The sequence below is a fragment of the Choristoneura fumiferana genome, chromosome 6 (assembly GCF_025370935.1).
Source record: "Choristoneura fumiferana chromosome 6, NRCan_CFum_1, whole genome shotgun sequence".
Lineage (NCBI taxonomy): Eukaryota > Metazoa > Arthropoda > Insecta > Lepidoptera > Tortricidae > Choristoneura > Choristoneura fumiferana.
In genome coordinates this window covers 16,150,802-16,177,151 of record NC_133477.1, presented here as the reverse complement: position 1 = coordinate 16,177,151, position 26,350 = coordinate 16,150,802, and the positions used below count along the sequence as shown (strand labels likewise).

Genomic DNA, 26,350 nt, shown 5'->3' with positions numbered 1-26,350 from the left:
TTGAACACTCGAAAGTTCACTGCAAAACACTATGTTAAAATCTCATTATAATTGTGAATAACAAAACGAAACCCCAACTAACATCTCGTACTTTCAACAAGATTTAATAAAAACGTTTACAAAAACTCAGCACTTCAATTAGTAGAGGCAACATCAAAACAGAATAAAACGAAGATCAAATAAACTCAAAACGTTCAATCAAAAGATAATTCACACTTATTTTATAATGCCAAAATACAGAATATTTTGAACTTTACTTATTAAGCTTTTAACAACGTCTAGAGGACGAGTATTTTATAAGGTCGTTGTACTCAATACAATTAACTGATCCTAAGTGAAATGCGAGACGATTTCTAAAAAATCTAGACCATTTTATTGTAGGATAATTATATGAATTCAGGGTTCTTGGAATTGGCAAAAAACATATAATAAGTTGAATTTGGCCATTATTATACTCGTACACTAGATTTAGACTATAGGGTTTTTGACGCATAAACCATTAAATCCAATTAAATATAAATTTAGGGTATTTACTTCGAAAAATTAGGTACATCTTGGATTTCATTAAAGTTGCATACAACAGACCATGTATGTATTGTACATATGTAAACTCTTTATTGTACAAAATAAGTTAACAACCACATTGAGGGCTATCGCGTATGAATTCGCCCGTAGAGGCGCTAGTGTAGCGAGAGGTAATCCGTAATGTCAAATGTCACTGTTTTTGTCAAACGTCAAGTGACGGTCGCGGTCTCCCAACGGTCTCCGGTCGTGGTCTCCTGTCTCGGTCACTTGTCTCTGTCGCGGCGCGAACCGCCACCTTTATGTGTTGTGACTAGACGTCCAGCTATCTGAGTACATACCTAATTTCATCCAAATCCATCCATTTTCGCATAAACAAAAGTCGGATTAAAATATGAGTATTGGCAAATTATCATATTTATCGTGGGCAACCCCCGCAACGCGAGTTCAACTCGCACTTGTCCATTTTTTTTTAATTCTGTATAGGCAAAGGTCCGTGACGGTTACGAAACGATTGGAAAATATTTTTGACGTGTCGTGAGTGTTAAATTTCTAAGTGCCGTATCTGTTAAAATTCAATATTTCTGCTAAGTGGCTATTTTATTTCCATAGTGGGAGTATTTTATTTCAATTTACCTAATGAAATGATCTTTTACAGTTCGTTTATTAAAATGTGGGTTTACGAGCCCTCATTTAATCTTTAATTTATGCAGTTTGTAGAAAAACAAAATGTCGAAGTGAAAGATAAAGACAAAAAAATAAGAAACAAGCTTATTGCATCTATGTATGAAAGTCATCTCTTACACCGTAAAAATACGTGCACACAATATAGGACTTCTCAACCAATATTGAATGCAATTCTACGCACTTTAGAATTCAATTTTGCTTTCTTCAACGCTTTATGTTAATGAGACAGATAGATGTATTTATTTAGGAATCCTAAACAAATTCAGCGTGTCGCGGTAGCTTCCAGTGAGATTGTGGATCACCCAGTATAAGTAGATCTCCTTACGTCTAACAGGTGTATTGAGAACTCTCGATTCCATGGCTCATTTTGGAGTGGTGAATCAAACAACACGCTTTATTTTGGACTTTACGTAGCTTTTAAATTTTCTTTTGTTGTTTTGTCTAATTCGGGAGTCTAAAAACAAGTCTGCGGCATTTGTTTGTTACGCATATTTGCTTACGTAAGGTAAAACGGTGTATTTACACACAAACTACAAAAAACTAATAATACAGTGATCTCTCTCCAGCAGGGTCTGATTAACCCACAGGCTAGTAAGGCTAGAGCCTAGGGTGAAAGGTCCAAGGGTGCGGCTGGCACGAAACTAAACTGAGATTTACTTACAACTTAATAATATCTGGTAATTTTAGGAAAATACGTACAATTGACACTCAGTTGAGAGTGCGATAGGGGGATAGGTGGATTGAGTGAGAAAAAAAGAGAGGTCATTAGATCAGAGCTCTCCAGGCCGATGTTATGCCTGGGGACCGAAGTCCGAAGGAGGAGCTTCAGATCCAAAGTTGTATTTATGCGTCCGAGTTCGGAAACTCCGATGCGAATGTTGCAGTTGATCTGTGCGACAGCTAGATGGCGCTAGGAGTCGCTACATCTAGCCACCGAGATACTCGTACGGAAATGTCACTCACTACTTTACTTAACCCCAACCGTTTCTTGCCTAATCTGCATAGCGGAGGGAAATCAAAGGTAAAACGCCAATCGAACACGTTCTGAGTGTTCTGACTTGTGCATAGGTATGTAGGGTATGGTATCTGGGCCGTCTGTGTATCCTTTGAAGATTATGTGCGTTTTAGCATAATAGTACAAGTACAGATGATTCTCCCTGCAAACTCATTCAAACAAATAGTGATTCTTGACACGACACAACCAAATGCAATCCCAGTTACACAGCGCTAATTCACTGACAGTCGTATTTACCTACAAGTAGCCTTTGCACTTAAATTACAGAGCTTTTTATGGTGTACGAAATGCACCTTATGCATCCCACCGTTCGGAGAAGTAAAGGGTAGGTACCGTAGGTACGTACATACATACGCTCTCACTTATTATAGGAATACCCACTAACAACCACACGACTTCTCACTTTTGCCGCCAGAGAGTGACATAGGCACAGAATAACTAATAGTACTACCGTACAGAAGGGACTCTCTCGAACAAAAGTCAAGTTTAGGTATAAATCGTTACCTACTCTTGCGACTTGCACGCGAAATTGAAACTTATCATGTTACACAAGCGTTCATATTCCGTTGAAACCGGTTTGGCGCCAAGAGCACATCAGGGTTCCCACTCGCCGATGAATAAAGATAACAGTGGGTATTTATATAAATAAAATAAAATACTTTTGATAAATAAGTTAATACTTTAACATAAATGACAACAAATCATGACAATGGTAATAACCTACTTATCTACCAACTACTCGTACCTTTGCCTGCTACAGATTTCCGTATTGGCTAAACCATGTCTTAATATTATTTCTGACCAACCAATTTCAGAACTTTATCACTAGATAACTACTAGTATCGTACCAGGCAATTAGAGAAGTAAAGAGAGAACGGCCTTTCAATATCTTTCGGAATGTTGTAAAATGATAATTCCAATTCATTTATCTTCTTTTTATTTATACATCCGTTATCACAACAATATAACTTATACGAGATATATCGTTTCGGAGTCACACAAATGACGTGCGAGGTGCGACGCGTCCAGCCTGTGAGCCGAGCGGCAACCCACTGCCGTGCGCCTAGCCTAATGATTAGGCACGCCAGCTAAACGTACCTAAACTACGGAGTGTCCAACCCCTGACATAGGCTACTTTTAATCCCGGAAAAATGCACAGTTCCCGAGGGAACAGCGCGCGATAACCGAATTCTACGCGAGCGAAGCCGGGCAAAAGCTAGTTATTTATATTCCCAACTGAGGAGTGACTGTACTTGGATACAATATGTTATTTTGAGCGCGCCATCTCCATAATTTACCTCAAATTACTTATTTCACCAAACAAAATTTCAAAGCAAAATGTTTACCCTCCATACCTGTAACCCACACATTGACAAATCGTGGATAACAGATTGTATGCGTTAGAGTATAAACACACGTAAACCACCGCACACATGCGTTCGCGTAAATATATGCCATATGATATTTATAGGTCGTGTTTAGGCATTTCGGGCCGTGCTGCCTTCAACCAACTTAAAATGAACCGCTGGAGTTCAGGTTTACAACTAAATATGGGGTATATTTAAGTTGGCGGTGTTCCATCGCCGTTCGAGCATAAAGAGCCCCATTCATGCTCTGTGAAAGCCTGTCTCATAGACAGGAGAGGTACAGTCGCCGTAAAAATGATTTATATCGCTGAGATGGCTTATCGAGTGTCGAACTTTGGGTAAGGTAGATCGTGTTCAGATAAAGGAAGGCTGAGACTGGAGACATCGATTTGTTAGGGACTACTGGGACTATGTCTCTTTTGAGATCCTACAGCAAGCTTTGTGAGACAGCAATCCTATTCATGTTGTACATAATGCATGCGTGTGTGTATTTGTTTGTTTGTTTATTTCTTTGCGCTATAACTGCGGGATGAATTTTGATGAAATTTGAATATAATCAATCACACTTTAAATTAAGGGCTAATACCTAACCTAACCTTCTTCAATCAGCTACTTAACAAATCACTATTCTGTTCCTGACTTTTTATATTATGAAATTAATAAATTTTCCAAATGATTTCTACACAATAATGATTTCAAAAGAATGAAAACCACGATGTAATTTTCTGGAATTCCCATGGCAATTTCCTAAAATCCCAAAATTTTTATTCAACTGAAGACCTCTTCATGCGAGGGAAGCCGCGAGTAAAGGCAAGTTTAAATATAAATTCCCAGTTAGACATTCAAATTGAAGGAAGTAAAGTTACCACCAAGTTACTACGAAAAATACAATCATGACACAAGATTTATGAATTACGATCGATGTTTTTCTCTCGAAGAAACAGCGATCTCTCCGACATATTTTAATAGTTAACGAAAACTTCAACACTCCAAAATAAAATGATATAAACGTCCAATGATAAATTCTGTCGTAGATTCTTCGTCCCCGTAGTCCAACTTTGATCGTTACTCATAGTGTTGTGATTCTAACACGAGAGGAATTCTTCGGAAACTTTTTTACATTCCCTCAACCAGCGACAGTTTGAAGTGTATGTCTTTACATATGTGTTTAATCGCGGTTCTCTTTTATTGGGGTTCTTTATCCAGAGGTTCCAAACGGAGCCCTATTGCAGTTATTTACGTATCCTTCCGTCCATTTGTCCGTCTGTCACACAAGTTTTACAGCTAAATGTTTGTAGGTACAGACTTAAAATTTTCACAACTTGTTGACCCGAAGCTATACAAATTTTTAAACTTGTGGCACGTTATCCTAAATGTACGAAGTCCGACACGTATTTGGCTGGTTATTTAAATTCTTGGCCAGTAAGGGTCTTCGTCCGTTTAATGCCAGACTCTGTCTTATTATTAAAGTATATACGTAGATTAAAGTTTCAACGAAATCAATTCGTCAATGAAAAAACAACGTGACCGACCTTAAATTATCTTTACCTACATAAAGCTACCAAAAAGCAACTTTCATCATCATCATCATCAGCCTACAGCAGTCCACTGCTGGACATAGGCCTCTTCCATGGCGCGCCACAACGTCTTCAGTTGCTTAAAAGCAACTTTAAATAAAGACAAAATTATTATGGTCGCTTTGTGATAATCTTTATGATTGTCATGGATAAAACACTTAAAAAAACATTCATCCATCAATTGTTCTGGGGATTTATTTATAAAGAAACAAATAATATATACAATAATTAACAGAAATAAATAAAAATAACTAAAACTAACCTTACTCTAATCCTGAAAATCTACAAATATCACCCAAGTCGCTGCTTTTGGGCAGGGTGCCCATAAGGCTGGCTGCGTTTCCTCGTTGTATGGCAATGCCAATACGTTGACCGCGGAAAGAGCCAGCCCTAAGGTCGCCTGTGGAACAGGCATGCTTCTTTTTTAAAAATTGTTCTTGTATAAAGATAATCGATGCTGGGAATTTGATTATTAGGCACTCGGAATGTAAAAAACAAAACACAATCGTGGTAATCAAATTAAGCTATTGATGAGCGACAAGCTCAACGAAAACCTTCGATTCTTTTTTTAAACAGGGAAAAGGATATAAGATATTATATACCTATGGCATCTTGTAATTTGACGCGTTCGATCTCGACGTTACACATCGCTGCGTATTCGGTAATCCGAGGATAGGACTGGACAAGAAACCAGACGGTATGTCGCCTTGAGATTAATAAAAATAAAAAGTATAGTTACTTACCGAGACCTGTGGTTATGACTGTTTTTCTTAAAATTTAAATATAAATAATAGAAAACAAAAAAAATTAAAGTAGAAGCAACGCAACGCTTTTTTTGTAAATTAGGGATGCGGGCAATCAAGTAGGTTATCTAGTAGATAACCAAGGCCCTGGGTCAAAAAATAAACTAGGGCCCCAACTAAACTATTTAAAATCGTTTGTTCCGTATTCGTCGTGTTTCGAATTCGACAAACTCCAGATTTGTCATTTATAGTTTGCAAGACAGAGTCCGAGGGGCCCCCTGAGCTTGGGGCTACCGGGGCGCTGCCCCGTCTAGCGCTCCAGTAGTTACGCCACTAAGGTCATCTGTTGTTAAGTGAGCACCACCAACCATGGACACCCACAGTAGATACCTACCAGAGGGTTTAATAATATGTTGCATAAAATCCAATCTCATAATTTCGTTTCTCATAACAACCTTTAGCAGAATCATCATATCACCGAATTATTTTTCTCATATATTTTTTCTCATACTATCGTTTCTTTCTCTGTGTTAGAAGACAGTGGTATGAATGAATCTCTAACAGTTTTTAAGCATACCTACCTATTCTACGTTAGGTTAGCGCGAAACCTAGTCACATCTGTCTTATGGGTAAAAACCACAGCCAGCAATTCATGCCTTAATGAAATTTCAGTAAGAGCTCCAAAATTTTATACATCCTGGGGCGCTACTACGAAATTCCTAAATTGAAGTTCTTATCATACTGTCCCTCTCTAGCGTATGAAATAATATTAGCGTCAGCGGGATGGCAAGATAAGAAGTTCGCATTTTGCACTTCGTAGTATAAGGCCTGTTTGGAATATTCACGCTGAGGGATTTGTTGCAGCCTACTTTAATCCGATTCGGGACATACGCGTATTGGCAGGTTAAAGCTGGCCAGTGTATTACGTCACTACTAAGTCCTGGATGCTCCTGGTGGATATGTCGGCAGCCAATCGTAAAATCCGAGAAATTCCTAGGCATATCGTGAAATGGCGCCATTTCATGAATTAGCTATTTTAGGCAGATCATGAAATTCATGAAACGCCGCCTTGTCGATTCTGGCACTTCGCCGGCCGCTGCCACGGCACGCTCGCTTCGCTCACTCGGCTCGTGCGTAGTGGTCACAATTCATACTACCCACTCCTCTTCGCTCGTCGTACTTTTTTTTTGTTTTTTTCAGCATATTACGATGTGCCCGGTATAAAGCTAGTAATATCGACGAATGCGTTGCTCTAATCGATCTGCCGCATTGTTTCTCAGGCACATCGTGATACGCCTGGCCAACTTCTAGGCATATCATGAAATATCGCCATTTCATGATGTGCCTAAGAATTTCGTGATCTGGCGGATTTTACGGTCGGCCGCCGACACATACAATCGTTTAGAAAGGTCAAACAATTGCAGAACAGGTTTTTTTATGTAAGTAATCATTTTTTAGAATACCGAGCCAGCTTCCCAAAAACAGACAAATATTTTAGAGAAACTCGATATTTCGGCACAGTTGCATTGCACGCGTCATATCACGAGACGACGCGGAACAAAAGCCGAATTTAAATCATAAAATTAGTATCTGTGGCGCATCACTACACGCTGCGCACATCACTAGACGAAAACCTGCCCGCGATAGTCTAAAACATTGAAATATTTATATAATTTTCGTATTTTTTCCCCCTGTATACCTACCTGTTTTCTGTATCACTTACTATTTGTGGTGTACGATAAAGAGTCGTGGTATTGTATTGTACCAGCCAGCCGTCTAAAAAATATACGCCTAACCCTGTTACTTTCTCGTCTAGAAATAGGTTGTTTATCAGGAGATCTCGACACGGTAGCAAAAACAATATGGGGCAATCAAGACGAATCGTACGACCGATATCTGCCTATAGGGGGTCGACCATTAATCACCTACACGGCCGGCCCCCCTGCCGTACTTAGCGGACTACGGAGTGATCTAGCAATATGCGGCTCCTGGGATTGGCGTTGTCTATCTATCTGAAGTCTTGATGCTGGTTTTTGCAACGTCATCAGTCCGTGGTGGTTGGTAGCCTTAGCATCCGTCATTAGTTTTTGGAATGTATTTGACGGTTGTTTATATCGCCGTCTTATTCGCTTCATTTTGGCGCGTTAGTAACAAACCTACCTCTTTTATAATATATATCATTAGTTGACCTGCGATTTAAAATTCAACACATGATGCACATCAACAACTGTAATTTATGTAGTGAATAGGGACTTTGAATCAATTGACGTACTTTTTATGAGTTGACTGACATACGTCATGGTCATGCGTTTCGTTTGGAAGTGGTGGTGTAAGCGTGCTTGTTTTGAAGATGATTTCGCAGAGGGCTCGAAACAAGTTAGCATTTTGTGATGTGATATTTGAGTTATGTGGATATGGAAAAGGATGGGTTCTGCATACCTACTAATAAAATCATTTATTTTAGGCAGTATGGCCCAGAAAATAAGAACCTTACAGACTAACATACATACATATGTGTCGCACAGACGTAGTTAGCATGCACACATGGTTGCAAAGGAGATAGGTAAAAAAGTTGTATATTTCATTATATGGATCTCTACAAAAGTTATTGATTGTTGAATCAATAATTTTTAAGAACCCTTATATTTAGATTTGTCCGCATTCGCAGGCTCTAACCAAATTCTATTTCTAATCCAGACTGCAATTTCTCCTCAGAACTACTAACTTATACAATAGAACAAAAGATTTCTAGGTAGTCCAACAGCTGCAAGCCTACTTGAATTCTAATTGACGTCTATTCAAATCGATTCGAAATCGTATCAGCACCAGGCCATGAGAGCACCGGCTTAAACAGTATCTCGATTGCTTCCTGCATCCCTTTCATGCAAAGCTTGTTAGACAAGGACGCACGCAGCGACATTACAGGAATGTTCTGCAACGTGTACCTTGTTTATACCCCATTGACATTAGACAGGGTCACGACCGCCCGGCCGTCTGTCATCATTACAGCACAAACGGTTGTCCACGCTACGTGACCAGTGTAGCGTGACACTTAAATACTGCTGAGATCTCGAAAGTTTTAGATCAGGATATGATGGATTGTTATCGGTCGAGTAGGATATCCAGGCTCAGAAGGCCTTTGCTGACAAAAGAGGTTCTTGTTAGTAGGGGTAAGAATATGATGGAACGTTGCAAATCGCGTGTAACTAATAGAATGCCTGTTGTGAAGTGATTTGTTAACGGTTAAGACAAAACAGAACGGATTGAAACAGATTTGTGGGGTTTAATCGATTTGGTGTTGATTAGGTATGCGTGTTTGAATATGAGTAGTACGACTAAGCTCCAGTTATATTTTGTCATTGCAAGAATTAATTCTGTAGCAGTCCTTGGCAAATTTATTTGGAAATTAATAAATCATAAATTAATATTAATTAATTTATCCATTTTGTTGTTGTTGGATTTACAAGAAATGACTAAAATTTCTCTTGTTTCCTGTGCATTGACGATAGATATTTAATAGAATAGAATCAATCATTTTACAGAATACACAGAAATAAATCGGAGTTATCGCAAATTTTGGTCACAGTATTATATAACAATAAACTTTATTGAAAAAAAGTATTACATTTTACACAGTTTCAGCAGCTAGAGAAGAGAAACTACGCTCTCTATATAGATAGAAGCTGTGCTCTAGGATAAACTGCAATATTAGTTTAGCTACATATTATATGTAGGTAAAACTTAAAGAACACGCACTCTTTTAACAGTAGTTTATAGAACTCTAGATGTTTTCATGTTTCTATACGTATTGATGATCGAAGTTCTATACCCTTTTATACAAAACGTGGTAGTAGAAGATACGGTTATAATAAGTGCCAGATAACTATAATACTACTACCTATAAAAATACTCTTTTATAACTCTTTAATATTATAGTAAGCAGTTAAGAAAATAAACGTACATAGATAAATTTTTCCCAAGGTAAGCAATATAGGCAATACTCGTAACATGGAGAGGTTTAGAGAGAGAACTTTTTACCTATACCAGTAGATAAAGTTTTATCAAACGACATTACTGTAGGACTGTGTGTATGTATGTAAACTCTTTATTGTACCAATATAAAGAAACAAACACAATTGACAAAAGGTCACAGGCCTTAACCCTTTAAGGAATCTCTACAGTCAACCTTTGAGTGGATGGAGCATTCAGTTAGAGACCGACAAAGACTGAATAATATTGAGGACAAGTACCTGCCTAAGTACGCGTTTCAAGTTAAGAACTTTTTACAGCGAAATGTACTAACCAGATCTCTTGTAGAAACCTGTAATGATAGTAATTGAAACTTTAAAAGGCTCGCAGTCGCTCAGGTGTTGTAAAAGGCCCATGTAACGCGAGTATTGCGTTGTAGCGACTCCAATGAGTTTGACAGGGCGTGGCATGAGGTGAGGGAGCCGAACGCACTTTAATTACTGTTGGCTGCATTTGTAGTTTCCATCGGTATTGCTATGGTTTGACGTTTGGGTTGAAGCGCACAAGTTTGTAAGTCATTGTAATCATCAGCCGGAAGACGTCCACTGCTAAACAAAGGCCTCCCCTTTAGAAAGCCACAATTATTCAACTAGCCACTTAGATCCACCGGTTGCCCACAACTCTCACGATGTCGTCGGTTAGTGGGAGGCCCACCAATCATTCGCCACTCTCGCCTCGCTCGTCGCCACTAGAGAACTTTTCTCCCTCAACGGTTTCTATTTTTGTCGGTGACTTAAGTTCTTCTGCGAATTTCCGTATTTTGGATTTTGGATAAAAACAAATCTGTCCTGTACTTAATAAACTTACCTATATAAAATAAAAAAAATACATACTTAAAATAAAAATAGAACCTGAAACTAAAACAAATTACATTATAGTACCCCTTAGGCATGGTCCCGAAGATGCTGGCAGCGTTTCGCTCTTTGAATAGCTAGGCTAATTCTTTGTCCGAGGAAGGTGCTTTTATTTTGGATTTTATCATGCAAACAAACTCCGAGCTTTCCCGCTCCCTATAGCTCGTTGTAAGTGAAGTGTAGGTAGCAAACTGGGAGCGCAATGAAGAGACGTGTGTACGGCAAGACGATTTATTCCGGACTGACGTCACATGATCGTTCTTAAACTACCTTATACCTAAGCAATAACAAAGTAACGTACCCACTTATATACTACATCCCTCCACTACTATTCTTATCTTTACACCTTATAACTAACATTTTTGCTTAGCCTACATTTCCTAACGACTCGAGCTCGAGGCGGTATAGGGGCGGGCGGCGGCGTTGCGAACTCCTCGCGACCGCTATCCGAGCTTTCCTCGGCGCGCGGCGGCGACGGCGGGGCCGCGGCCGGCGACGGCGGCGCCGAGCCCCCTGGCCGCTCCGACCGGCTCTTGGGCGGGGACGCGTGAGCCTCCTCTGCCGCGGACTCTAGCGCTACGGGACCTGTGGGGGCTATAAGCGAGCTCCTAGTTCTACGTCTTAGCTGATCAACGTGCCGATGGACCTCTTTACCATTGCTGTCTAAGATTTTAAAATCCCTCGACCCTGCTGAATGAGCGATAGTGCCCGGCAACCACTTTTCCCCTTTTAAAAACTGCCGGTACCAAACATCATCCCCCACCGACATTCTTCTTTCTATTCCTCCTGCCTCTTGGACTTGCTTTCGTTGAGATTTTAGTACCTTACTCTCCATGTCTGGTTTTAAGACATCGAACTTAGTCCTTAACCGCCTACCTATCAGTAACTGTGCCGGGCTAACCCCTGTTGTACAGTGCTCAGTATTTCTGTAATATAACAGAAACGTATTTAACGACATTTCTACATTATTGTTCAACGAAATGGCCTTTTTAATCACCCTTTTTAAGGTCTTGACTGAATTTTCAGCTGCCCCATTTGACGAAGGATGATAAGGAGCTGTAAATATATGCTCAATGCCATAGCCCTTGATGTAATTTGCAAATTCAGAACTAGTAAATGGTGGCCCGTTATCGGTGACCACTTGCCTGGGAACGCCCCACCTACTCCAGAGCTCACTCAATCTGGCTATCGTATGGTTCGCCGCCGTACTTGAGACCTGAAATACCTCCAGCCACTTGGATGTGGCATCGATAACCACGAGATACGTTTTCCCGGCTAACGGCCCTAAGAAGTCCAGGTGCAGCCGAGACCAGGGTCGCGCAGGCCACGGCCACGGGCGGGGCGCGGCGCGCGGCGGCGCGTCGGCCTGCGCGGCGCACGCGGCGCACGCGCGGCACGAGCGCTCCACCGCCTCGTCGACCCCGGGCCACCACACGTAGCTGCGGGCCAGCGCCTTCGACTTTACGATACCCATGTGTGGCTCGTGAATGAGTTCTAACACCTTGTCCCGGCAGCCCTCCGGCACCACCACCCTGTGGCCCCACATGACTACCCGAGTTCCTCGTATAATTCCGATTTCCTATTGTAGTACGGCTGCAAATTGGCCATATCCGCCTTTTCAGGCCAGCCATCCCGGATGTAGTTGAGTACCCTACTTAAAATCGGATCTTTGTCTGTCAGTTTCTTAAGTTCGCTGTACTGCAACAATAGCCCATCTTGTGCGAAATGTAAGTAGGTTTGTTCAGGAATTGATTCCTCGCTACGATTTGGGGCACTCCTATTCTCTGGCAAGCGCGACAAACCGTCCGCGCAGTTGTCATTTGTTCTAATGTACTCTATGTCGTAATTATACGCGGATAGTATGACTGCCCATCTCTGCATCCTACTCGCAGTCATCGTAGGTATGCCACTATGAGGGCCTAAAATCGAAACCAAAGGCTTGTGGTCCGTCCGCAGAATAAACTTCCTACCATACACATACTGATGGAATTTACGCATACAAAAAATAATAGCGAGTGCCTCGCGATGAATTTGCGAGTAGTTCTTCTCCGCGGCAGTGAGCGACCGCGACGCATACGCCACCGGGCGCTCGCCGCGCGGCCCTGGCTGCGCAAGCACGCCCCCCACGCCCCGCGCGCTCGCGTCGCAAGTCACTATTAGAGGTTTATTAGGGTCATAGTGAACCAATACCTCGGTGCCCATTAATTCCCGCTTTATTTGGATAAAGGCTTGCACGCACTGTTGGTCCCAATGCCATTCGACCCCCTTACGCAACAGATTATTAAGTGGTACTAATAGCGAACTAAAATTCCTAATAAACTTCGAAAAAAAATTAACCATGCCTATGAACGACCGCAACTCGCTAACATTGGTGGGAGTCTGAATTTTGCTTATAGCATGGACCTTTGACTTGTCTGCCTTAATACCTTCCCTTGATACCACATAGCCCAAATAAGTAACCTCGTCCACAAAAAATATACATTTCTGTTTCTTAAGTCTTAAACCGTTTTCCGATAACCGCTGAAAGACTAGTTCTAGTGCCTGTAAATGTTCCTCTTCAGTCCGGCCCCCTATTATAACGTCATCAAGGAATACTTGTACATTAGGTATATTGCATAACAGGTTGGTCATTATGCGTTGAAAAATGCCTACGCTCGATGACAGCCCGTACACCAACCTGTTATATTGAAATAGACCCCGGTGTGTGTTTATAACTGTATACTTTTTGGAGTCATCCAGCTCAACCTGGTTGTAAGCCTGGGACAAGTCTATCTTGCTAAAGTATCGTGATCCGTTAAGGCCCACCAGCACATCTTCAATCTTAGGAAGTGGGTATCTATCGATCAGCAAGACAGGATTAAGAGTCGCTTTATAGTCCGCACAAATACGTAAAGTACCGTCCGCCTTAGTTACCGGCACGAGAGGCGACGCCCAGTCGGAACAGTCAACGGGCTCGATGACGCCGCCGCGCAGCATTGCGTCCAACTCGGTGTCGATGCGCTCGCGCAGCGCATACGGCACCGGCCGCGCCCGGTGGAACACCGGCGTGGCGCCGTCCCGCACTCGCAACGTCGCCGCGCCGCCCGTGTACCGCCCCAGGCCCGCACTGAACAATTCTTTATACCTGTCAAGAATATTTTGTATCCTTCCATTAACATGAACACAATTTAAGTCACTTAACCTGTTACATACAAACTTAGGTATATCTATTCTTAGTTCGGCCAACCATTGTCTTCCTATTAGCGACGTCGTACCATTTTTAATGATAAACAACTCTAACCGTTCCTCCCGATCCATGTAACGGACCCGAGGTTTAATTATACCTAAAGGTTTTATTTTGGTACCATCATAAAACTTCAATACAGTGTTGTCCTCTTCAATAGGTAAATGCGAAAAATATTGTTTATATGTACAGTAATTTATACACGAAATAGCAGTACCAGTATCTACCTCCATATTTATTATTATATTGTCGATAGAAATTGGCACACTTACTGGCTTATAATTATTTAATCCCATGAGGTTTAATTGCTCTTCGATGTCATCGCCGTCGCTTGCATCGCCGGATTCGTGCCCGATGTCCCCGAAGTACACGGGCTGCCTGTGGCCCCCGCGACGCTGAGTAGGGCCCCCTCGTAGCGGTTGCCCTATGTATTCTGGGCACACCCGCCGCAAATGCCCCGTGCGTTGACATCTACTGCATGTATACTCCCGGAAACGACATCTTGAGTAATCGTGGTTCGTAGCTCCGCACGCTCCACAGTTCATTCCCACTGTTGGGCACCGCGCGCCCTCGCTGCGCGGTGGCCCTCTCGCCGGTCTTGCCTGCCTTGCGCTCGTGCCCGCGCCCGCGCCGCCCGGCCCGCGGCCGCTGCGCCCGGCGATCGGCGTCAGTGCATGTACCGCGCGCGTGTCTCCCGATTCCACCGAATTCCCCGTGGAAGTACATTCCACCATTGCTGCGTTTCTTTCCGCCGCTTCTAACGAGCTGGCTAACTTGACAGCTCCGACAAAAGTTACCGAGTCATCCTCTGCAAACAACCGTTGCCTGATGACATCACTCCTGAGTCCGCAAATAAATTGATCCCGCAAACTTTCGTTCAAATTGCTAGCGAATTTGCAATACCGAGCCAATTTCTTTAGCTCTGCAACATACGACGCCACATCCTCTCCAGGTTCTTGCCTCTTTTGCCTGAACCGGTACCTCTCAGCCAACGAAGATGGCGTCGGCTGTAAGTGCTGACGCAATAACTCCACCGCGTCGGTATAGCTGAGCTCCGACGGCTTTTTGGGGCTCGCTAAGTTAACCAACAGTTCGTAAGCGTCGTCTCCCACTGTTGCAATCAAAGTCGGCAATTTTAAATTGTCCGTCACTTTATTCACTTCGAAAAACATGTCTAATCTGTCTATGTACGAAGACCACTGTCCCGATTTCACATTAAACTCACTTAACCGGCCGATTGACATTGTTTCTATGTAGGTATATATTTTTCCACTGTTCTTATGCACGCGAATTAGCACGAATGTTTTATTAGCCTGTCGCCACTGAAGTGTAGGTAGCAAACTGGGAGCGCAATGAAGAGACGTGTGTACGGCTAGACGATTTATTCCGGACTGACGTCACATGATTGTTCTTAAACTACCTTATACCTAAGCAATAACAAAGTAACGTACCCACTTATATACTACAGTTTATTCATGACGTTTCTGTCTACTTATGGAACTATAGTAAGTATAGACTGTGCCTCAAGTGTATGCGATTTGAGCTTGCTACTGAACTGAGTCTGAGACAAATAAACTGTTTTTTTATGTCACCACTACCTGCCATTGCATGCTTCCGGGTACTTTATTATAACTTCAGTTGGCTTGCAAGCTACCAGGATACCAGGGCCACGTAGCTGTATAGCTTTATATATGTCGACAACGCGATGATACAATCAAGCGGGGCGCGCGCACTAATGCGCCCCGTTCATTCGTCGCTCAGCGGCGCCGCTCGCCTGCGGAGGGAGGCTCCCGCCTGTCGTTAAAGTTTATCGACATCGATAAAAGTAATAGAAGATTTTATAATATGAAAAATAAGAGTACTTACTGAAAACTGTATGCGCATATATATGTCTTAGTAGTGCCAACGTTAATGCCAATTTTGAATTCATAATTCTTAAAAAGATCACTGGACTAGAATGAAACGTGGCAGGATACCGGTTTTTTAAATTTGTGTATTTCTACATAAATGTAACAAAAAAGCAAAATAATTAAGATCCGTTTTATGTGCGCAGTGATACAGTGTGTATTGTGTGTTGCATAACTTGCATAGGTATTAAGATTGAGTTATAAGAAGGGATCCAATGTTTCTCTGTTTTATTACCGATGCGCAAGAATGATTGCAGACCAAGCACGTACTGCACAACATTAACAACTAACCGTTGTTATCAACTAATCATCACATCAGCCGTATACGTCCACTGGTGGACATAAGCAGGCATCCCCTTTGTATCTCCAGTTGCTTCGACTCGCTGCCTGCATCCAACGTGAAATGGTGAAACAATAATAGGAAAATATTTTATATCGATACGTCATCAGCGCCACGACACCTCACCCCTAGTTACACCTACTTAACTGCCCGAGCCACTGCCACGGCTTGATCGCCCCCCTCCCCCCGTAGCTTATCTGTCGCGGAAGCCCGCCGCGGATATTTCATCTCGCCATTCGCTAGTTTTTCTGTTGAGAAATAACAGTCTGCCTTGTGTACCTCTTTGTTTTCTTTGTCCCTAATACCGTGCCGTTTCTTTCTGACGTCCATTTTTTTTAAGCCAACCGTTTAATAAACAAAAAAATCCACGCCTTTAGAAATATATATATTTTTTGATCAATAAAAGCTTTCTATTTAAAAATCTTTATCTTCCACCGACTACTTTTTCTCAGCGGCAATTGGCTAATTAAACTTTTTCACAAATCGTGAATAATTTCTTTCTAGAGCTCCTTTGTATTTAAAGGATAAAAGTGTCGCTAAAATGTGTTCATTGGCATCAAGAGATCAGTCCACCGAGAGACACCGACACCGAGGAGCTTAGGAATTTAGAAATGTCGGTCGCCCTGGGCCCTTTTGTTAGCCAGTCCGCTCACGAATTTGGTGGGCGGCTTGTTAATGATAGCCTGAATATTACTATGCCACTGTTGAAGGCTGCCTAGGCGTTATTGGAAAATTAAGAGTACCTAAATATGTTTTATGTTTATTATCTGAATTTGGCCTGTATGTAACTCTCAGACTTGTAGTTTCAAGGGTGGATCCAGTTTTATAAGCGGGGAGGTCACATGGTAAATTGTTACTTATTTTTTCGCAAATAAAATATTGACACTTATTGATTGTAAAATAATATCAACCAAATAACAAAATCAATTCTCCTCTTTTGTCGTAGTAAGATGTTAATTTTATTCAAATCAATCAGTTTTAAATACTTAGTAATTTTCATAGTATAATACTTACATAATCTCTCTTCCACGACCGCGAGTCGAACACGAGACCTCAACTTATGGTCATCGTAGCAGATCAATCTCGTCCGTATGTTTTCCTTGCCCAAAATCCAAACAGCCAACAAAATTTAATACTTATCCCGCCGACTGCGCATTTCAGCAAATCCCTCGCCTCACTATGAACGTTTAATTAAAAAAGGCCGCGCCGTCAAACGCGCTAATTAGCGCCCGGCTAAGTCGCCGCTAGGCTGTCGTTCAAATTTTAATTACACCCTGTAAGTGGAAGACGGGTAAGGTGAAAAATGTTAACTATTTTGTGAGATATTTGGGATCAAGTGTGTTTAGGTGCGACAGGTTTGGCTTAATAAAAGGAAGTGGCACTATAAAATTAAGTTAAGAGTCAATTAGTAGAATTAGAATTTAGAATGACGTATGTAGCAGTAGGCTGTGTTTCCAACAGAGATGTGCGAGGATGAGTTGTGAGGACTGTGTTTTTCATGAACCAATAGAAACGCTTCATTTACCTCGCCTCGCACAGCACATCTCTGGTGGACACAGCTGTGCTGGCTGTGCGAGGCGAGTAAATGAAGCGTTTCTGGAGGCTACGGAACCGCAGGAGAGACTCAAGCACCGCTGATGCTCGACCGAATTAAAGGTTTCTCTTCGTCCACAGTGCTAGGCATAGCGGCGGTTATACATTCTTCGTTTTTGTATGACTAGCCGCTATTATGCATGTGGTCTATGTTATCACCCTTCTTGAAAAACAACACCACCACGCTCTAGTTCATGCTTTTGGCGGTGTACCTTTAAGGAGGACTTGGAGCCTCTAAAGCCTGGAACCTTAAGAACCGGTGATCCACTCGCTTTCAAAAGCTCTGACGTAATTCCGACCTCTCTGGCACCTTGTTGTTCTTAGCTGTTTAGGTCATTTTTAGGTGTATTTATGTTTTATTATTTATTTACTTAATGTGTAAGAGTATTTCTAGACAGCGTGTGAAAATCGACATATTTCAATGATTTTTGATATATTCCTATTTCGGTAAAAACCGGTTTTAGGTTTGATTTACCGGTTAAGTTAGCCATTAAACATGCCGTACCGGTTAACGTTAACGGTTTGCATTCCCTAGTTTCTATTGGTTCATGAAAACACAGTCCTCACAACTCATCCTCGCACATCTCTGGTGGAAACGGTTAAAAAACCGGTTAAATTAGCTCTGTTCACAACTATATACAAGACAGACTTTTTTTTTTACATAATTGTATTCTAGAATGTTGATTCTAAATAATAATTGTCAGAATGCGTCTTTTACTAAATCTACTCTCCATCCCATCTTCCCTACCTCTAAATCACCAATCATCAATATTTTATACCATCAGATAAAACAATGGGCTATGTAGTTCCTTCTCAACTTCAAGTCATTAAAATTCCACCCCCGGTGTCAAATACATAGACGATCAAAGAACCAGTTTAGGAATTAAAAAAGAAATTCCGGCCAAATTCCAGAATTTCAACGGAAGCGGCCGTTTGCGAGAGACATTGTCGTTCCTGCGGACTGCCGCTACCCGGTCGAGGAAGGATGAAAGGATAGGAAATTAAATTACTTATTTAGTTTTGTAGTTAAATTACAAAAATACATATTTCTAGGAGGGGCAATCTATACACGTAACAGAAATTGAAAGCGCTGGTAGTTTAAAAATGACGTGTAAAGTGCCCATGCGGCCTATTTACTGAATAAATCATTTGAATTTTGAATTTGTAAAAAAATTTTTTTACTCGCATCAACGTGTGGCACATAGTTCGACAGCTCTTTTAAAACGATAGTAAGGTTTCTCAAAAACTTTTTTGATTAAGTGAAGATTTCCGGTAATAATCGCTCCCAAAGTAGAAAAATTGTGTCCCCCCCCCCTCTATCTTGTAAACCGTTTGTCCAAAAAATATGTAAAAAATATGGAAAGGTAACGCTTAATAAATACTTTCAACGAAACATGGTTTCAACATGATCGGATATACCGTTTTTGATTTAATTATTGCCGAAAAACTGCGCTTCTCAACAAAAGGACGTAAGTGCGTGAAGATACGCTCTTTTTCTGGTAATAGATTTTAAGACTGTAGTAAGTGTTTTAATTGTGTTATAATTACAACGCACATAATATTACTTGTTTTTTATTTTTATTTATTTATTACTATTATTTTTTATATATGTACATGCTTCGTAATGGCTACGGAACCCTATCTTGGGCGTGTCGTGTCCGACACGCTCTTGGCTGGTTTTTTAGTAGTTCGTGTTATATGTCGGCGGCTGATCGTAAAATCCGCCAGATCACGAAATTCCTAGGCATATCGCGAAATGCCGCCATTTCATGAATTGGCTAAGGGACATCCGCCATATCGTTCAAACTCACCGTTTAACGATTTGCCTAGTGATGTTTAGGCAGATCATGAAATTCCTAGGCTTATCATGAAACGCCGCCATATCGGTTCTGGCACTTCGCCGGCCGCTGCCGCGGCACGCGGGTCGTAATCACAATTAATACTAACCACTCCTCGCTTCGCTCGTCGTACCTAAATTTTTCTTCTTTTCGGCATATCACGATGTGCCCGGTATAGAGCTAAGAATATCGACGAATGCGTTGCTCTAATCGATCTGCAACAAAATACTAACCTCTAAAATACGGGCAGACGTTCATGCGTTTTTCACATTGTGCACAGAATCCGTTTGATTTACATAAAAAGAATGGAGCTGATGTTCAAAAGCTTCTTTTGCACTTCTATTTTGATTATGAATTCAATCACTATTTTCGGTTCAGAGATCATTTTGTTGTGACGCCGACATTTTTCACGCGGTAAACAAACACGGCCGGTCAGCTGGTCACGGCCGCCATTGCATACGCAGCGCCACCAGTGGTCAAAAAATAAACTATTTTACGATGTGCCCGATATAGAGCTAGGAATATCGACGAATGCGTTGCTCTAATCGATCTGCCGTATTATCTCTCAGGAACATCGTGATATGCCTGGCCTACTTTTAGGCATATCATGAAATGGCGGCGTTTCATTCATGATATGCCCAGGAATTTCGTGATCTGGCGGATTTTACGATCGGCCGCCGACATATCCATTACTGCTACGCATTACTGAACATGAACGTTCCGTTTTTTCTTCAAGTAAGTACTACATTTTTTTCAGTGTACTATATTATTATACCTTGGGTTGGAAAATACTATATTTACCCAAGAAACAGTTAGCAACCATAAGCTGGACACCTTTATCGCATTCACTGGCAGAGGTGGGCTCACGACACGACACACAGAACAGACAAATAGACTGAAACTGTTCAGGCCCCTTCTCCGAAGTTCGAAAATCGAAGTTCGTATCGTACCGTCCCTCTCGCTCTTGTATTAAATAGTAAGTATAAGTGTCAGAGAGACCGAACGACACGAACTTTCGTAGTAGCCCCGCTGTTCCTGCTATCGTATGTGAATGTAACAATATCTGTAACTGAATGTTATAATAGAATTTGTTATTTAGTTCATAACAGTACTTGAAAGCGATCAACTTGAAACTTACAAAGGGACACAAAGAAAGAGGTTTCAGCAGCTGAAAAAGCAAAATTCGCCTCATGCGAGTAACTACGCGCAAGCGGAAATTGCAAATAGGATCGTATCTCGACCTCGACGTGCTCCATTGTGTGTCGCTTCCACCGATTGAAAAATTTCCTGTTCTCAATTTCAAAAAATAATCCTTGATATCGAAACTATAATCCTGGTAATCTAATACCTTCAAACGAGCAATTCTTTTGTCATTTTTATTTTATTTCGGAGATATTAGAAACAAACAGGAAACAGCTAACAATTTTCTGGTTTTTCTGGTTTTTCGACCTAGTTTGGTCTTTTGGGAATACACGTGCATATTCATTTGAGTTTTAGTCTGAGCGAAGCTCGGTCTACCAGGTAATAAACTAATGTATATCTTATTCATGGGATTTGTTATGGAAATTTAGTAAAACCAATTTCAACACTAATGCTGGTTCTAAGGAACAAATAGTTTGCGTACATCGCGCGCGCGTAAATCGTGGTTTTAATTTTCAAATGTATCTAATTTTTTTCTGTCTACTAGGAACGCAGCGTTCGCGAAGGACGGTCCAAACTACCAAAGCAGAGAAATAAAACGCGTCTCGAACAAGTTAGCGAAGCCATCTCGCGGTCGCGCCGGCGGGTACCAGGCGCGCATAGCTCGCAGACGTCAGCGGCGGAGTAAATTAGGCGGCGGACATCGCGCCCGACGCGCGCCGCACTCAGCGATATTGTTATCAGCCCGCCCCGGACGCGCGTAGGGTTGCCAATTGTAATTGTTTTTATTTTTGTATTTTCGAAGAAATTTATAAAAGTCTATAACTGTGAGAGTATTAGCTAGCTTGGTGCTTGATAAACTCTAAGAAGATTTTTAAGGTTAGTCTGTCAATATGTAAATACGTACCTACCTAACACGGTATGTTCAAATGACTTCAAAATGTTTTAGCTATCAGGTTAAGCGAATAGTCTTACTTAATACCCCAACATTAGAAGAATGAACAGAAATGTTTGTTAATCTATACTCTGTTTATTAAACCAAGATACTAAAATGACGTTTCATATGTTACCTGTTTTTTACATCTTATAAATAGTGATGTGGCACAACCGGTAACCAGCGAAAATTCCGGTAAGTACCTATGTTATACGTAATGTTAAGATATGGATGGATTCTGTGACGTAGGAGATACACGTAGGCACTTAAACATTCTAAAAAAAGGTAAATGTGTCTACACTGAAAATGACTTGTTGTAGTTGATGTTTTAGTTTAATTTTTAATTCTAAACATGACCTGTCCAAAAACTCGATGCTTATGGGAAGTTATGCATGCATGCATATCACTGGCAGCACAATTTGTGATTGTTGTACAATAAATAAATAAGTAATAATAATTGTCAGTTCGTGGCAACCCTGAGCACATTCTGTCAGCGGGCGGGCGCGTCGGCTGCCAGCCGGGAACAAAGCAGCCGCGTCGAGCGCCACTCACCGCTCTGCGCCGATGTTGGAGATCTTGGTACTTTACAATTTACACAATATTAATTTTTGCTTTGTAGTAAAAAAACTGTAAATAAAAAAATGTTAAGGGGGAGGCCGGTGGTCTATGCCCATGTCCGAGTCCAACAGTGGATGTCCTTCGGCTGATATGACGATGATGATGATGATGGCGAAAATGACGGCCAAGTGTAAGTCGAACTCGTTCACCGCGTTTTTCGTTTTTTTCCCCACCTTACTTAACTAAAAGAAATGTATTCTTGCAGTCCGTTGTCAAATTAAGACAGTTAAGTTAAAAAGTTAAAAGTAACTGAATTACAAATGTATGCCTCACTCTCTCCCACCATCTCACAATCATACATACTTCTACTACATTAGTGCTACATTACATACTATAGGTATGGCATTTTGTTTTTTATAGTCTATTGGGAAATGTGGATATTTTTATTGCAATGTTTCAGTATTGTGTTTTATTTCATTTCTACAAGGCGCTTTTGTTCGATTTGAAGGGTAAATGCGGCTAGCGTATATGATTTCTAATATTATCCTAAACTCATTTATTTTTGGGTTAATTTCATTGACATAACATTGGTTGTAGGCGTTGTAGCTCAAAAACCATATAGTAGCTTGAAATTTGGTATGAAGATAGTTCTTATAACACAACCAAATAATAAAAACTTGTAAATGTATTTGTTTTAAATTACTAACTATGTAAGTATGCAATCCACTGTGAATGACCTACACTGCCTATGTTTAGCTTTGGAGTGGGTCTCTGCTAACACTGGCTCGATACACATCGATATCTGTTTACTCATTTTACAGAAGTTTTGGTGCGAGAATCCGACTTGCGCTTGACTGATTTTTGTCAAAAGTGTTGTGTCGACACACTGTTAAGTTATTTTTGTCCCTTTATTGTATTTTAACTAAGTTCGTATTCGTATACTCGGTAACACCCTGTCGCAGGGCGCCGCTACTGCTATTCAAATTCTAAATGCGGCAATTGCTGATGCAAAAGTTTTTTACTTTACTAATAAGTAAATAGTAGTAATAGTATTTTCATCAGATCGATCGTACAGACGAATCGTACCGTATATGGGGCACTTAAAAGGTCACAATGGAGAACGAAATGCAAACCTGTGACACGTGATGACGTGACACTAACGCCACTGTGATTTGATGACTGACATGTTTACTTCGCAACGCCATTATAAACTTAGTAATTTATTCAAGTTTATATTGAAAATACTCGATAATTCGAATTTCCACCTACAAGTTTTCGACTCGGATTGACTAATTTTTTACGCTCTTCAATTTGATGTGCATTTCGTTCGAGTCTACCGTACCCCTTAACGAAATTATTAATACAGATATTTTTATTAAATATTAAGTACCAAACAGTACCGCACGCGCTGCGCCCGATGAATCACCCTCGGCGCGGCGCGGCCCGCTCCTGTCCGTACATCGTATCTATATCTACCGTAATCTGCCATACCTACCTACTTCACCCACATCGCAGGTACGCGCGACGGGTGAACGAAGCGCAATGTTGACAATTCCAAACAAATGACGACGTAATTGTGTTATACCGTCGCTGGTTATGCGCTCCTGGTAACTTAGGATGTGTTAATGCCGGTCTTTATTAAAAAGATATTTTGTTAGGAATTAAGACAGCAATGGCGTAATTTGTAATGTCCTAGTAATCCTAGTTGTTAATTAAGAGTAATAGAGGCATGTGTACCTACTGCATTGCATCAATTAAATAACATAATAATTACTGAAAGCAGTAACCGTGTTGCATACACTAGGAAGTATCCTAGTATTTAGATTAAGAAACCTTTGACTTTTCATAATTTCAGGAACTGTGTAAGTAGGTATAACTACGAAATAATCGCAAACAAATTTATATAATTTATATGATATTGTAACGGGATAACTCACGTCTTAAATCGAGTTTAGCTCGACATGTTTCGGGCGTGCTCCTGTGACGAAGGGCTACAAAATAGCCCGAAACATGTAGAGCTAAACTCGATTTAAGACGTGAGTTATCCGCTACAATATCATTTTAACATGTGAGTCTCACGGTACTTTCATGTTAAAAATCGCAAATTTCGGGACGGTGGGACAAAATGCCATCAAAATCTGTTTAGCCCTTTCGGAATAGTGCTTGAACGCTTGAAAGTTTATGAATTTCCTTACTAGCTGTTACCCGCGACTCTGCCCGCGTAGGATTCGCTTATCGCTATCCCGCGGGACTGCATTTTGCTGGGATAAAAAGTAGCCTACTTATTTATATCCTTCCTCGGGATTCCATCCAACTATCTCTGTAGGGCTACTACGAAACTCGTCCGGTATCGTGCGGTCCCTCTGACACTTATACTATTTAATACGAGAGCGAGAGGGACCGCACGACACGAACTTCGAGTTTCGTAGTAGCCCTGCTGTACCGAATTTCGTCTAAATCAGTTCACCGGGTCACAGGGTGAAGCGTGAATAGGTAACAGACAGACAGACATAGTTACTAAGTATAAGTAGGGATACATGCCTAATATAATTAGGTACCGCGTTTGACAGCTGCTCTCTTCACCTGCCAGTAGGGTTGTCAAGTAGCATTTTACTGTACTTTAACTCTGTACGTACTATCTACTTACGCAAAAAAATACTCATATTACCTTACATAATCCGATTTAAATCAGCCGTTTTCTTTTTACTTAGTAGAGTTTATAGCTAGTAAATTATGTTTTTATTAAATACTGACTGATCATCTCTACGTTAGGTTCAATTCAATTCAAAGTAATATTATTTTATTGCAGTGCACTGAGTACATTTTATTTTTATACCTTAAGCTAGAAAATACTATATTTGTCCAAAAAGTCGCAACCCTACCTACCAGCCAACTCACCGCCGACGGTGTTACTAGCGTCACTAAAGTGTCAATTGCCAAAGAGAACAATCACTATGTGCGAGTCAACAATAGCTGCTGCTGTGGAGATAGTATTCTATGGTGGTAGGTATGATAACGAAAGATTGGCATTGGTTTCATATTTTTGGTACGTATTTCCAATGGGCGCAGCGTCGGCGTCACAAGCAGAGCTACTACGAAACTTGAAGCTCGAAGTTCGTATCGTACCGTCCCTCTCGCTCTCGTATTAAATAGTATAAGTGTCAGCAGGGCTACTACGAAACTGGAAACTCGAAGCTCGTGTCGTGCGGTCCTCGGACACTTTTTACTATTTAATACGAGTGAGAGGGATGGTATGATACGAACTTCGAGTTTCGAGTTCTAGTAGCCCAGCAGGCGCGGTCGCAGCCTGAAATTTGGAGGGGGTCACTAATAACATCGCGGTTAGGGGCAAAAAATTGCTTTTTCTATTTTGTAAATTTTTAGAAAATTGTCAATTTGACGTGTAGGTGTAGAGGACTGTAGGTACAATTTTGGGGCGCCTACGTCACAGTCACAACGTATGTGTACCTATATAGTCACAGATATGATACTATTAAACGTACATATGTTACGAGTTCTGTGACGGTGAAGCGGTGAGGTGAAGCACCCGAATCGCTGCCTGGGCCTGCGTGAGCTCTTTCATGCCATGCGAGCCTAGCCTGTGAATAGGCAGCGCCATATTTAAAATTTACTGTCAAGCGGCGCGGCCATTTTGAAAAAATCTTTCTTGACTGCAGTGACACCTACGAATTAATTTCGTGAATTCGCGAATTTATTAAAAATATCACCAAAAAAAAACTACTTTAATTTTATAGATAAGCCTTACAGTAATAGTTTAGCATAAAATGCATATCTAATTAAATAACAATGAATGACCTTCAATTTCTGTGAACTTCATTATTCATTATCAAATATCTGATAACAAATTTTCTCAGTCATGTATTAAATAACTATAATTACAAAATAAAACAATTACCTTTAGGAAACACTGATTTATTTCGTAAAATATTAATTTATTTACGAAACAAAGCCCTTTTATAGTCTTTCAATATCAAATAATAGTATAATACGATGTTTCCAAAA

The 26,350-nt window shown here is 40.9% G+C and overlaps 1 protein-coding gene across 3 annotated transcripts in view; it reads right to left on the bottom strand.

Annotated features, from left to right (window-relative positions):
• ckn (CRK like proto-oncogene, adaptor protein) overlaps positions 1-26,350 on the bottom strand; it is a 364,715-nt gene that overhangs the window by 213,048 nt on the left and 125,317 nt on the right. The gene's annotated exons all lie outside the window — the stretch shown is intronic.